A 14,261-nucleotide genomic window follows, 5' to 3' on the forward strand; every position below is an offset into this window, starting at 1 on the left:
GCAGTCTCCTTCAAAGCCGGCCCCCAGACTCTAGCAAATCGTAGCAAATGGGAGTCTGTGGGTAGGCTTAGAAGGAGAGTTATGCCAAATGTTGAGCCCAGGGTGCTGCACGGCGCCTGTAATAGACACAGTGCTTCTGATACCCGGGGACCTGCTGCCAGCACATGTTACACATACATCTCTGCTTGTATGTTGATATGTGCTAACCGGCTCCCCCTCTGTACTATGTTGTCACCACTTTCTGCCATGATTGGAGTATCCTGTTAAAGATACTTTGATGGACCCTTTACTATGGATTTCTTGTAAGCATTGAATTCAGGTGGTATATTCACTGATATCCTCCTGCTTTTTTCACCTCTGATTTGGATATGGTTATGCACACCATACTATCCCTTTTACCTGGGACGCTCATGGATACACAGGTTCTGTGGCTGATTAAAATCGGGTGAAATGCAGGCTTGTAGTCAGCCAACCACAGAACCTGTGTAATTTATTAGTGCCCATGTTTAAATAGATAGTATGGTAAGCTTAGATTTGGTTCTCCTAGGAAGCACTTCTCTCCCACTTTGTACACACAGAGGAGGATAAGATTTTTCTATGCAGTACTATACTTTGTTCCTGTTTGCTTTTTATTGCATGAGAAATTTGATCTTGTTATCACTGGAGCAGTAACCCTGGTGGATTAGATTGAACAATGGCTATATAAGGAGTGGGGCAGTTGTGTGCCAGTCTTATCCAATATTTTTTGTGTGTTTTGCATATCTCAATACCTAACTAATATACCACATGTCTATTAGAGACTGCTCGAAGCCAGTTTCCATCTTATTGGATCATAGGACACACTGCACTATTAGTCATTCTCACAAATAAGACTTTATAGAGATCTCTGCAATTTAGTGGCTGAAATACAGCTTGTACGACCATTAGTTAAGAGCCACTGTTCTAATAACGACATTGTGTATTTAAACACCCGAAAGTGATCCTGGTGATATCAAATGAATGCAAATTATTTAAATTATTTCCTATTGTTTTTCTACCTGCTAAAGGACAATTCTGCTATTATAGAATATTTGCTAAAAAAATAATGCATGTTATATTGTGTTACACATTTTAATTTTAAGTTTAAAAAGTTTTAATGGAAATCTAGTCCCGCATTTTATATATGACTCTTTTTATTCAGATCACAGAATCCAGAATCTTTATAAACGCTTTATGGTCTGAGTCTGAGTGCTGCATTTGTTTGGTGCTGGCCTTGTCCTTATTATGTTAAAAGGAGTAGCTGTAAAGTGGTTGACTTTGCATTTTGATGTGATGTGTACACTTTTCCAGAGTTCTCCTCTGTAGATCTGTCTTCTGAGAGTATAAAGTAGGCATTCATCTTGATGGGTGCTGGCTGGAACCATCTAGATGCATAGTTGCAAAATGAAGGTGTTTTATTGGGGTCTACTACGTTATGCCAGCATACTGGCACCGGGATCCTGACCGCCGGCATGCCGGAAGCGGGGCGAGCGCAAAATAGCCCCTTGTGGGCTCACTGCGCTCGCCATGCTGTGGGCACGGTGGCGCGCTATTTATTCTCCCTCGAGGGGTGATGTGGACCTGCCAAGAAGGAGAATAGTTGTCGGTATGCCGGCTGTCGGTATCTCGGCGCTGGTATGCTGAGCGCCGGAATCCCGACAGCCGGCATATCAAATGCCTCCTGTTTTATTGTGTGACTCAACTATAAATGATCTCCTACATGACCTTGTATTTTAGATCAGTTCTGCCAGAGAAGGGCATGATCTGTATACGGATACATTGATTTGAGTTAATAAAATGACTTTAGTATCTTTGTTGTACACAGGATAACTGCAATAAATGACACAAGTATGCAATGAATGCAAACATGTGTCCAGGGGTGTAACTTCATCCCAGTTGCCCGGACGCAAGTTGGAGTTTGGTGCCCCCTAATTAAAAAAAAAAGGGAAAACAAATATGGTGTGTGTGCTAGTTAGTGTGTGTGTGTGTGTGTGTGTGTGTGTGTGTGTGTATATAAACATACACAACTTACATAATTACAGTATATAAATAGCGCTCTCTGCCAGTGTACAAGGATCAGAGCCCGCAGTGAATTGACAGGGTTCCATCTATGCTGTCATTCAGTCATCTGCTGCATGCAGAATCAGCGTTCACTGGCGGGTTTCATCTCACAGTTCAGCCGCAGCGTTGGGTGCACCGTCACTTGCTGCAGGACATAATCCTGGGACAGAGCAGATTAACTCTGTAGCAGCAGCAGTGGATGCACCATACAGCTCTGGTGGAAGAGCAGAGGTAACACTTGGATTCCGCTGTGAATCACACATGTGCAATCTATCTGTCTGTCTATCTATCTATCTCTATATATCTAATTAAATTATCTATCTATCTAGTGTACAAGGGGGTATCATAAAGTTTTATTTATCATCTTGAAGTTATTGAGATATACAGATGTAATTTGATCAAGATAATCATGTGCATGATGTTGTAAATGAAAGTTACTAAATGTTAACTTGTTTAGATTCTAGAGGTGGTAGATGTCAGTAATATGATTTAATATTAGTAATATGCATATGCAATAATAATTTGACTCTGTGATGAAAATAATAGATCAAGGGGGAGCTGTAGATGTAGCATATCTAGACTTTAGTAAGGCATTTGACACTGTCCCACATCGCAGACTGCTAAATAAACTTGAAAGCGTGGGGGTGGATTACAAAACAGATAAATGGATAAGAACCTGGATGCAGGATAGGAAACAGTTGTAGTTAATGGAGTACAATCTATGGAGGGAAATGTTACCAGTGGAGTACCCCAGGGATCTGTACTCGGACCAGTTCTCTTTAATATCTTTGTTGGTGACATTGCAAATGGTATTAAAGGGAAAGTATGCCTTTTTGCAGATGATACAAAGATTTGCAACAGGGTAGACACACCGGGAGGGGTAAAACAAATGATTGATGACCTAGGTAGGCTTGAGAAATGGTCAAGAACGTGGCAACTACAGTTTAATGCTAAAAAATGCAAAATCATGCACTTGGGTCTCAAAAAACCCAAAGGCTAAATATAGTATCAAGGGGCAGACTAGATGGGCCAAGTGGTTCTTATCTGCCGTCAAATTCTATGTTTCTATGCATGATGGACAAAATTGAAGGCCGCAGTGTTATTAAGTTCCTCCATTTGAAGGTTAACAGCTCCCCGACAAATCCATGATGAAAAAGTGGCTGTTTATGGTGATGAAAGCCCATCATATGACACTGTTGTGAAGTGGAAAAGGAACTTGCACACTGGACACATGTCCCTCTCAGATGAGCCTCAATCAAGGATGATCTTAACAAAGTGAAAAAACTGGAAGTTCTTGTCCTCAAGACAAATGACTAACCATTGAAGTGCTCATGATAGAAGTTGATCTTAGTTATGGAGGTGTGTAGAAGATTATACATAAAAATAATAAAATCTTTATGGTCATTAACAAACTCCAAGGGATGTAAACGAAAAAATCAAGCAAAACCATATCACATAACATAGACGTAGACATGCAAGTTACATTTCAAGACCTACAATTGAAACATTTTGACAATTTAACATATGTACTGCGCTCGGAAAGAAGCTGTTGTGCAACCTCATTGTGCATGATTAAACAGCCCTAAAGCGTCTATTTGATGGCAATCTTGAAAAGATTGGGTAGTTAGGATGACTAGAATCCCCCCAAGTGGCCATAGATTTCTTAAAGATCCTCTTTTCATATATCTCATAAAAACCGGGCAACCTGACACCGATTACCCTACCCGCTGTCCTAACCACCCGATCCAGGGCCTTTCGCTCTGCAACATCAGTACAATTTCCGAACAATACGGCAATCCCGTAGGTCAATACACTCTCCACAACACTACAATAAAAAATTAACAAAGTCCCTTTACTCACACTAGCAGATTTTAATTTCCTCAAGAAAAAAAGACGTTGCTGCACCTTCTTTATCAAAAATTTTGAGTTTAAAGACCAAGACAAAGAATTTGAAATTAAAATCCCTAAAAATGTAAAAGACTCCACCTGATCAATACCTATTCCATCCAGAAGAACAGGAGACATTGGGGCACTATTGTGTTTCCTAAATCAATTATCATCTCCTGTGTTTAAAATTAAACTATTCACCCTGCTCCACTCTAATAAACTAACAAACATGAGTAACTGCACATGTCTAAGGTGTCATCACGATAGGTTCCTCACTTGCTGACCCCATTTCACAATCAATTTCACACTCGCAGTGGATGTTGACTGTTGACACCAGATGATGAGAATTTCTTTGCATGTTTCATGACTATGGATGAATGCTGTGTCTACCTGTACAATACGGATACCAAAGAAATGAGTAATGAGTGGACCCCCCCCCCCCCCCCCCCCCAAAAAAAAAAAAAAAAAAAAAAAACAGGCTAAGGTCATGCTGTGCATTTTTGGGACTGTCCTAACGGATTACTTTTTAAAGGGTCAGACCTTCACCAGCATTTACTACTACACCCTTCTGCAGGTATTGCAAGATGCTGTGAATGAAAAACACTGTAGTATAATCAGCAAAGGCATCCGTATCCTAGCCAACAATGCACCTGCACATTCCGCCCAGGCATCCACTATGGAAGCCGACAGGTGTGGCTAACAAATTTTGCCCAATCCTCCCTATTCACCTGATCGCGCACCCAGCGACTTCTTTCTCTTCCATGAGCTGAAGAAGCCACATTGGCTTAGGCGATATGACAACACAAATTATGTCATTCTGGAAATTAAACAGTGGTTCTCGAGGTAATTGCAGGACTTCTATAATGAAGGGTTGTGGAAGGTCAAAAAACAGTAGTAGAAATGTGTGGCTCTGCAGGGTGACTAAGTGGAGAAGATTTTAAGATCAACATACGACATTTAGGAGGATATGTACTAAGCAGTGATAAAAGTGGAGAAGTGAGCCATGGAGAAGTTGCCCGTGGCAACCAATCAGCTGCCCTGTAAACTTTATGGTATGCAAACTATAAATGTTACGTCAATGCTGATTGGTTGCCATGGGCAACTTCTCCACTGGTGCACTTCTCCACTTTTATCACTGGTTAGTAGATCTCCCCCTAAACTCTCTATCTCATTCTGTTCATGGTGAGAATTGAAACTTTATGATACCCCTTGTATATCTATATACGCACAGAGATTGCAGAGATTGGACATGTTATTAAGGTATCTGTCAGGGGTGGTCATCAGGTTGCCGACTGTCGGGATCCCGGCACACAGTATACCGGCGCCGGAATCCCGACAGCCGGCATACCAACAGTTTTTCACCCTCGTGGGGGTCCACGACCACGTGCCCGCATCGTGGCGAGCGCAGCAAGCCCGCAAGGGGCTCATTTGCGCTCGCCACGCTGTCGGTATGCCGGCAGTCGGGCTTCCGGCACCGGTATGCTGGTCGCCGGGAGCCCGGCCGCCGGCATACCATACCACACCATCTGTCAGTATAATATGTGTTAAACATATACAGACACATTTATTGGTTCTCAATGGTAATTTCACTCAGAAGTTCAGTGTCCTGATAAAATCATGGAGTAGACTGAGATGGATGTGGATGATTTCAGTTTTGTAGTCTGATTAACTATTTATTGTCCCAAAGCAGACTGCTTTAAGCTTGCACATTATGAGAATTGCATCTGTCTGTTTTTATCAGGCCTGTCTGTTTTATTGGATCTGTCTGTCATACTTTGTTTGCGATCCTTGACAGATCAGTTAATCTGATTCATTCTTTCACATGTTACCGCTGTTTAAACCATGGGCAGAATGCCCAGCAATAAGTAATTGTGTCTGTGCGACCACTGCTTCATTTTCCTCTGTGCTGCTGATCTCTCCTGTCAGTAGTACAATACACTTGTTAAATCGCCATTCAACAACAGACAAAGGGGCTATGTATCAAAAATGGATTCAGAGCTGCAAACATTATGGAAAATGAGTCATGAACTTTGTGTCAGCATATTAATCTGGTTAAACTATTGTGGTTAGTGATCATTTACATTAATGCATTGTACTCTAGTTTCTTAGAGAAGAGCTTATTTTACACTAGAAAATATAATGTAACGTGTACTAGGTTCTTTATGCTGGCTTATATTTTATGCAGATGCTAAATAAATATTTATTTTCTATCAGATATACACATTAAGTAAAATGCTGCAAAAATATTAAAACTAGGAATAATAAATGAAGGAAAGTGAAAAAATAGATGTGAAAGAGAATGGATGTAGGAAAGATGAAGTAAAAAGAAAGCAATAAAAAAAAGGATAAGATAATTTTGATAACAATTGGAAATGGGATATAGAATAGGAAGAAAGTGGGAGTCCCAGGACAGGCATTGTATTCCTAATGACTCCTATAGTATATGTCATATGAGAGAGATGTACCATTGTCACATGAGAGAGATGTATCAGTGTCATAAAAGAGGAATGTACCAGTGTCATATGAGAGAAGTGTATCAGTGTCATGACAGAGATGTATCTTTTATACAAATGAGTTAAAAGTATCTAAATTATTGCTTGTTATGCAGTCCTGATTTCCTGCAGGCAAACTGAACATAGGAAGGGTGTAGATCATAGGGTTGACCACACTTAGGTTGTCAGTGTCTAGGTCAACCACCTGGACACTGGTTCTAGGTCAACATGGTTTATAGGTCAACATGGTTTCTAGGTCGATATGACAAAAGGTCGACATTAATTTTTTTATATTTTTGGGTGTCGTTTTCTCCGTAGAGTGACCGGGAACCCCAACTAGTGCACCGTGTCCCCTCGCATGGCTCGCTTTGCTCGCCATGCTTCGAGCAAGGTGCCTTGCTGTGCTCGGCACAGGTTACCATTCCCAATTGTAGTCCACGTGGATCGTAAAGCATGAAAAAGTAAAAAAAAAAAATGTGAAAAATTCATGTCGACATTCTGTCATGTCGACCTAGAGATCATGTTGACCTAGAAACCATGTCGACCTACTTACTGTCGACCAATAGTGGTCGACCTAGACATCGCTGACCTAAGTGTGGTCGACCTAAAGACCGGATACCCATAGAAATACCTAATTTGGCACATGGCCACAACAAGTCATGGACATGAAGTAGCATGCCAAAGGGGGCATGGCCGTGCATTCCTGGTGGCATGGTTACACCTCCCTGACAGGACCAAGCACTTTGTACCCATGTCTGCTCTCAGCACCCCTGCAGTATAAGATTGGTATTTCTTAGAGCATATGCAGGTATAATATTAAAGTGCCTAGGGTGTATAATTGAGTATAATATTAATGTGGTGCTGGAAGGTGTCTTAGCTTGGAGCACAGGCCGGGAAGATATTGGTAGATTAGTAGATACTCTGAGTCAGATGCAGCTCCATATATGGCCACAAATAGAGATTTTTTTGAACAAACTTCCGATGCACAGAAGCAAATTTATGTATCACTGCGATTCTGAGTCAGATGAATGTTGACTGGATCTCCCCTTGCTTAATATTCTGGGTGGTAACTGGGACAAATGTTGCAGTTGCACAGAAGAGATCCGTGTTGTGGTCATGTCGTTGTCCTGTCCTAGTATGTTCTGTCCTAGTATGAGGCACGTGTACATGACAAGGAAATCAGAAGATAGTAATACATGCTAAATGTTTATATATGTGAACATAATATATCAGTCATGGGGTATGTTGCCACTGACTCTACATATGTATTTCATCTGATGTAGGGGGAGATGTGCTTAGCCTTGGAGAGAGATAAAGTACCAGCCAATCAGCTCCTAGCGACCATGTTAAGGCTGTGTTTGAAAAATGACAGTGAGGAGTTGATTGGCTGGTACTTTATCTCCGCCCACTTTATCACTCTACAAGCATCTGTCTCGTAATCTCATTCATTTCTCATTTAAGAAAAGAGTACTGTAAAGGTAAAGTGAAGGAAAGGGGACCTGATGTGGAAGAAATGTACAGTAAATGGAAAATAAGTGCTTGTCAGTATTTACAGATCATTTGTTATATAAATACAGACTGCGTAGAGATTTATGGGCGAAAACGTGTTCATTTTATAAATAGGTTTTGGAGACTGTAAGCAACTAGGACAAAGTGTGATGGCTCCCATAGGCTGCCCTGCCCTTCTTTATACCTGCTGGAGCTATGGGTACACAATTGTTACATTAATATGTAGCTGTGCACTTGAAGATGAAGTCTCCGTTTCAATAGTCGAAGAGCAAGATGGAAACTTAAGCCGAACAGGGATAATAAATAATGACAACAGATGTTTGTAAACCTTGTGGTCCCATGTTCAGTGTTTTCATGTGTTGTCTTGTCTTGATGTGCTGTCAGCTTCCCTTCACCTGGGACTAGTGATATCTTATCAAAGCCTAAACAGCTCCCCTTCACAACAGGCAGATAATAGTGCCTTTCAATTTATCATAGTGGAAGCTTGGGAGAACCATGGGAACGATTGGTCAGGTGACAGCATGATAGACAGCTTGACAGCACTTAAAGCATCATGGGAAATGGCTGTCAGCTGATTTTAGAGCAACTAGGGAGATAACCTTCAGCGTGAAAGGAAAAACAAAAATGTGAATATTTGTGTAGAGGTTTATAGCTTATTCACGTCTCTCACAAAATGCCCTGTGCCCAATAAAGGGTCTATTGGAATAAGTGATCAGGATATCAATGAAACAGCATTTTTAACGTTTTTTAATCTGTGTTAACATCTAAAATATGTCAATTGAATTCAAATTTAATTTAAGAGTGCTTTTTATAATTTAAAACAGCATTATGTGTTCTACTGATCTACATCCCTGGGCATGACAAATTATATTTATAATCTTGTTTCTTTTTGTGGGGTTAGAAGACACTGTTAATATATTTTAATTTATTTATTTATTTATCTATTATTTATTTATTGCCAGTTATTTATATAGTGCACACATATTCCGCAGCACTTTACAGAGAATATTGGGCCATTCACATCAGTCCCTGCACCAGTGGAGCATACAATCTATGGGGGACATGTACTAAGCAGTGATAAAAGTGGAGAAGTGAGCCAGTGGAGAAGTTGCCTATGGTAACCAATTAGATGCTCTGTATAGGTTTATAGTATGCAAATTATAAATGTTACGTCAATGATGATTGGTTTCCATAGGCAACTTCTCCACTGACTCGCTTCTCCACTTTTATCACTGCTTAGTACATGTCCCCTATTCCTTGTCACATGTACACGCAGACACATTCACGCTATGGTTAGTTTTGTTGGTAACCAATTAACCGACCAGTATATTTTTGGATAGTGGGAGAAAACCGGAGTACCTGGAGAAACCCACACAAGGGGAGAGTATACAAACTCCACACAGAGCCAAGGTGGGAATCGAACTCATAACCTCAGTGCTGTGAGGTAGAAATGCTAACAATTCCACTGTTTGTGATGCCCCAATATATGTACACTTTGCTTTGCAGTACTTGGTTTCAGTTTCACCTTGTTTAGTCTTCATGTAATGACTGTATTACAGTGGTAGGCTTTCCAATATTTGTAGGATGTGTCTACAGAAAATAATGTTGCTGCTGAATCAGACTAATCTGCTTCTAACCTTTTTGCTGCCAGGAATTTGAGAAAATCACGTACAAAGCATAGAAAGGCCAAATTGCTGTAGCTATATGTGTATTATAGTGATCGGACCATATGTGGCTAATAGCAGAATCTTTTTATGAAGTTGGGCTACGCAGTGAGATTTAACTAACTTGTAGGTTGATTACAGTATGCAGAGTTACAGGTGTACTCACAGTAATGTACAGTTACAGTGGAGTAAGCAGGTACATACAGCGGACCTTGTGGTCATGTATAATGGTGATATACAGGGTGATTAGGGTGATCTTCCCCCGGAGTTAAGCACTACACAGCCGATTGCAGTATGGTGCGGCACATGTGCAGAAGCATCCTCTCTAGCCATTTTGGTAAAGGTTGCTATTTCTTCAGTAGAGGCAATATGGAGACAGTGAAGGTGAACACTCCATTTCCTACAATTACACAATTCTGATTTTTTTATGTATTTCCCTGGAAGTGAAGAAAAGGATTCGTGTAACCTTTACTTAGCTGTAGTTTTGTGTATCTTGAATATGATGTCCTAAATAAAGTAAAATGTAAAAGTGATGTTTAGTCCATTGTGTACATGTTGCAAAGAAATAGATCAAGTCAGAGGTTCCCAAACACGGTCGTCAAGGCACCCCAACAGTCCAGGATTTAGGTACAGTATATCCATGGCTCAGCACAGATGGTTAAATCAAATTGACTGAGGTGTAATTAAGTCACCTATGGCCAAGCATGGATACATTTAAAACCTGGACCGTTGGCGTGCCTTGAGGACCGCGTTTGGGAACATCTGGATCAAGTTGTTGAAAAATGTAGGCCTAGAATGTAAAGGATTACACAATTCGAAATATTGTAGTATTATACAGATGTAGCTTCCATAAAATGTACTACATTCTCAGCCCATACATGAAATATAATATATGGTACCAGCTTAATTATTTAATGGAATTAGTCTTTTCAATCACTTTACTACAGTACCTTCAATGAAACTCGTATAAAATGTGTAAAAGTAATATGGCAGCACAACAAGGTATGCCATTTTGCTAACTACAGTATACAACCTACTGCATCAAATGAAGGGACCCCTGGTTTATTGATGCCAGGATGAGAGAGTTCTAGGATTTAGAAGCTCCTTATTTCTGGACTTCTGAACCATTTTTGATGTTATTGCCTGGTCATCATTGGACAATTAATACTAAGGTCACACATTGTTTTCATAGAGGGGATTAGTTTCTTTCTAACAAAACCCCTGAGTTTGTCGGTGCAAGGATGGGAAAGATCATGTATGTTTAGCCCCTTCCTCCAGCTATATATTTCACAGCAATAAGACACTATAAAATTATTTTCAGTTGTTTAGTAAAATATAGTTTTTGTTACAATAGACACAGATTAGTCACAATGCAGTTTCTAGTTATTATAATCTAAATTAAAAACAAATATTGTAGTGTAAAGAAGGCTACACACCTGTACAATCTATGTCCCAATCATCTGAAATCTGGTGAATGGGCCTACAATGGTATAGGTATGTATGCAGGTCCATTGCAGTAGCGTTAGCCAATAAATGGCTTATAATTTGTTAAGTCTGAAATGCTACAACTGTGTTATAGGCAGAAGAAATAACAGAAATAAAAAAAAGATTCAGGGGTCTATTCATGAAGCAGTGAAAAGTGTGGAGAAGTGAGCCAGTGGAGAAGTTTCCCATGGCCAGAGCCGGCCCTAGACATAGGCAGACTAGGCAATTGCCTAGGGTATTTGGTAAGCCTGGGGGCACAAGCAGCTTCTGCTGATTAAAATGATATGCGGCATGCCTATATTCTGTGTGTAGCATTTTGTATGCAGATACAGCCACAATCGCACACAGTATATAGGCATGCCGCATATCATTTTAATCAGCAGAAGCTGCTTGTGCATCCTAGCCACATAGCAATGCAAATAAGATGCATTTTCATAAAAAATAGGCACCCGACGTTAGCAGAGCTGCCAGTTGACTAACGCCAGGAACTATATGTGTCATTATGTGTATAAGGGCATTAATAATGTGTAACATATGTGTAAGGGGCACTATGTGTGTCATTATGTGTATAAGGGCACTAATAATGTGCGGCATATGTGTAAGGGACATTATGTGTGTCATTATGTGTCTAAGGGCATTAAAAATGTGCGGCATATGTGTAAGGGAAATTATGTGAATAAGGGCATTAATAAGGGTTGGCATAATGTGTAAGGTGCATTATGTTTATAAGGACATTAATAATGTGTGTCATATGTGTAAGGGGCATTACTGTGTGGTATGTGTATAAATGCATTACCAATGTGTGGCATTATGTGTATAAGGTGCTCTACTGTGTGGCATAATGTAAAGAAAGGGCACTACTGTGTGGTCTAATGTGAATAAAGAGCAATATGGTGTGGTGTAATGTGAATAAGGAGCAATATGGTGTGCTGTAATGTGAATAAGAAGCAATTCAGTATGATGTTATGTGAATGAGGGGCACTACTGTAAGGAGTAATGTATATTAGGTAAAGTGGTACTACTGTGTGATGTAATGTGAATAAGGGACACTATCGCATGATAAATTGTGAATAAAGTTGCACTACTGTGAGGCATAATTTGAATTGAGGGTACTATTGTGTGGCCATGCCCCTTGCCAGCAAAAACACATACATTTTTGGGCTGTACGCCGAATGTGCACACTGTTCTTATTTAATTTACAGGGGGTAGGAAAACAAAAAAAAGGACTGCTTTGTGTGGGGGGTGATGGTGCTGGGAAAGGGGTGCAGGGTCAGAGGCGGAACTAGCGGTGGTGCTAGGGGGCACCAGCCAAAATCTTGCCTAGGGCATCATATTGGTTAGGGCCGGCTCTGCCCATGGCAACCAATCAACATTGTAGTAACATTTATAATTTGCATACTGTACAATTGTACAGAGCAGCTGATTGGTTGCCATGGCCAACTTCTCCACAGGCTCACTTCTCCACTATTTTCGCTGCTTCATGAATAGAACCCTCAGAGTCTTACTGACATACTAATAAATACTGTCATATAAGGCCTATTGCAGAGGTTCCCAAACACGGTCTTCAAGCCACCCTAACAGTCTAGGATTAAGCATATTCATGCTTGGCCACAGGTTACTTAATTAGTACCTCAGTCAAACTGATTTAACCATCTGTGTTGAGCCATGAATACCTTCAAAATCTGAACCATTGAGGTGTCTTGAGGACAGTGTTTGGGAACCTCTGGTCTGTTGATTAAGCTAAATGGGCCTGTTACACATGTGGAAACACTAGTTTCTGTATGTTAAAGTAATGCAAATTCATCATTAGGGGTCTGACGTGGCTGTCGCATATTTAACAGATTCCAAAAACTGAAAGTTGACATGTATGTAAACTTTTATTGCTAGCAATTAGTAGTGAAAGTTTTTATGATAGGACAGCTGCTTTTTGGAAAATTAACAAAAATATATTTCCTGTGTTAGGCTAACACTGCAGATGGCAGTTCCGATTATTCGCAATGTGGCTGCAGTCTGGCCCAATTTACCAAGCTCCGAAAACCTTAGTTTTCAACTAGCAAGTCGCTAATATTAGAGGGCATCAAGAAAAAGTAGAAATTAAATGGTATGGATGATAATATAGTACTATCCATACCATTTATTCTATTTATTGTACACTTTGAGAAGCTAGGTAAATATGCCTCGCTTTCTGAATTCCTGCATGGAACTAATTGCTTGGAGACTTCTGTCTAGGTGTTTCACAACTCTCTGCTGGGCTCGATGATTACAGTGACAGAAACAGCAACTTGCTCGTCATCTGTCCGTAACATAAGAACTGGCACTGGAGCAGTTATCTTCTTTAAACACACTCCACACAGGTGACTGCACAATGTGAGAGGCTGCCACTACAGGCCTCATCATTACTTGGAGGGTTTCACATACTGTATCTTAGAAACAGTGGCTGATGATATATGAATAGGCGCACTACACCCCACACAAACAGCACAAAAAGCCTCTCAGAAGTAACACCTAACTTCAAGCAAATGTGGAAAGAACAAAAATAAAGACTTCAATAGGCGTTATATGAGGTTACATAAACACAGAAGGGAGTCAGTTAATCCCACCAAAGTGGATGTAATTTTCCCTCAGATGTCTCTTTGGGTAATACAAACAGTCCCCAGGATTCTTGGTTCTTTTACTCCTTCCAGATAGATTCCCTTTGGCAGTTATTCGGAATATACCCAAAAAGGAAAGAGACAATAATAGTGTAATCCTGTATGGTTTGATAATATAAGGATGGTGTAAAATTGCACTTACATTTCAGAAAATGGGTAAAGGCATGTATCTCACTCAATAGTGAGTAATTTCCAGGATAAGAATAATGCTGTCCCTCTTCTGAAGATGGATCTCTATTGGGTAATCTTCCAAAGCAGTATTCACTTGTAAGACGATTCGTAGTTCGTTCCATCCACCCATTCCCAAGCACCTTCATCAGTGGAATCATGCAGCCCAATCCAAAAAAGCCTGGAAGGGCTGGCAGCAGATTTAGTGGTAAGGAAAATCTGTTGTCTCTCACTGGTGATTACAGCGAGGAAAGTTTCATTAACTTTCCTTCTGTGTTTCAGAACAGTCCTGTGAGCCTGGCTGGCTGCAGTTTGATGGCAGCTGC

General features: G+C 40.4%; 1 protein-coding gene across 1 annotated transcript in view; it reads left to right on the forward strand.

Moving 5' to 3' along the window:
* The first annotated feature begins 2,227 nt into the window (after positions 1–2,227).
* Positions 2,228–14,261, forward strand: part of SOX2 (SRY-box transcription factor 2) — a 296,062-nt gene continuing 284,028 nt past the window's right edge. The window contains exon 1 of the transcript XR_010175942.1: positions 2,228–2,310. The gene's annotated coding sequence lies outside the window, so the exon portion shown is untranslated. The remainder of the gene's footprint in view (positions 2,311–14,261) is intronic.

This window comes from Pseudophryne corroboree, chromosome 4, assembly GCF_028390025.1.
Source record: "Pseudophryne corroboree isolate aPseCor3 chromosome 4, aPseCor3.hap2, whole genome shotgun sequence".
NCBI lineage: Eukaryota > Metazoa > Chordata > Amphibia > Anura > Myobatrachidae > Pseudophryne > Pseudophryne corroboree.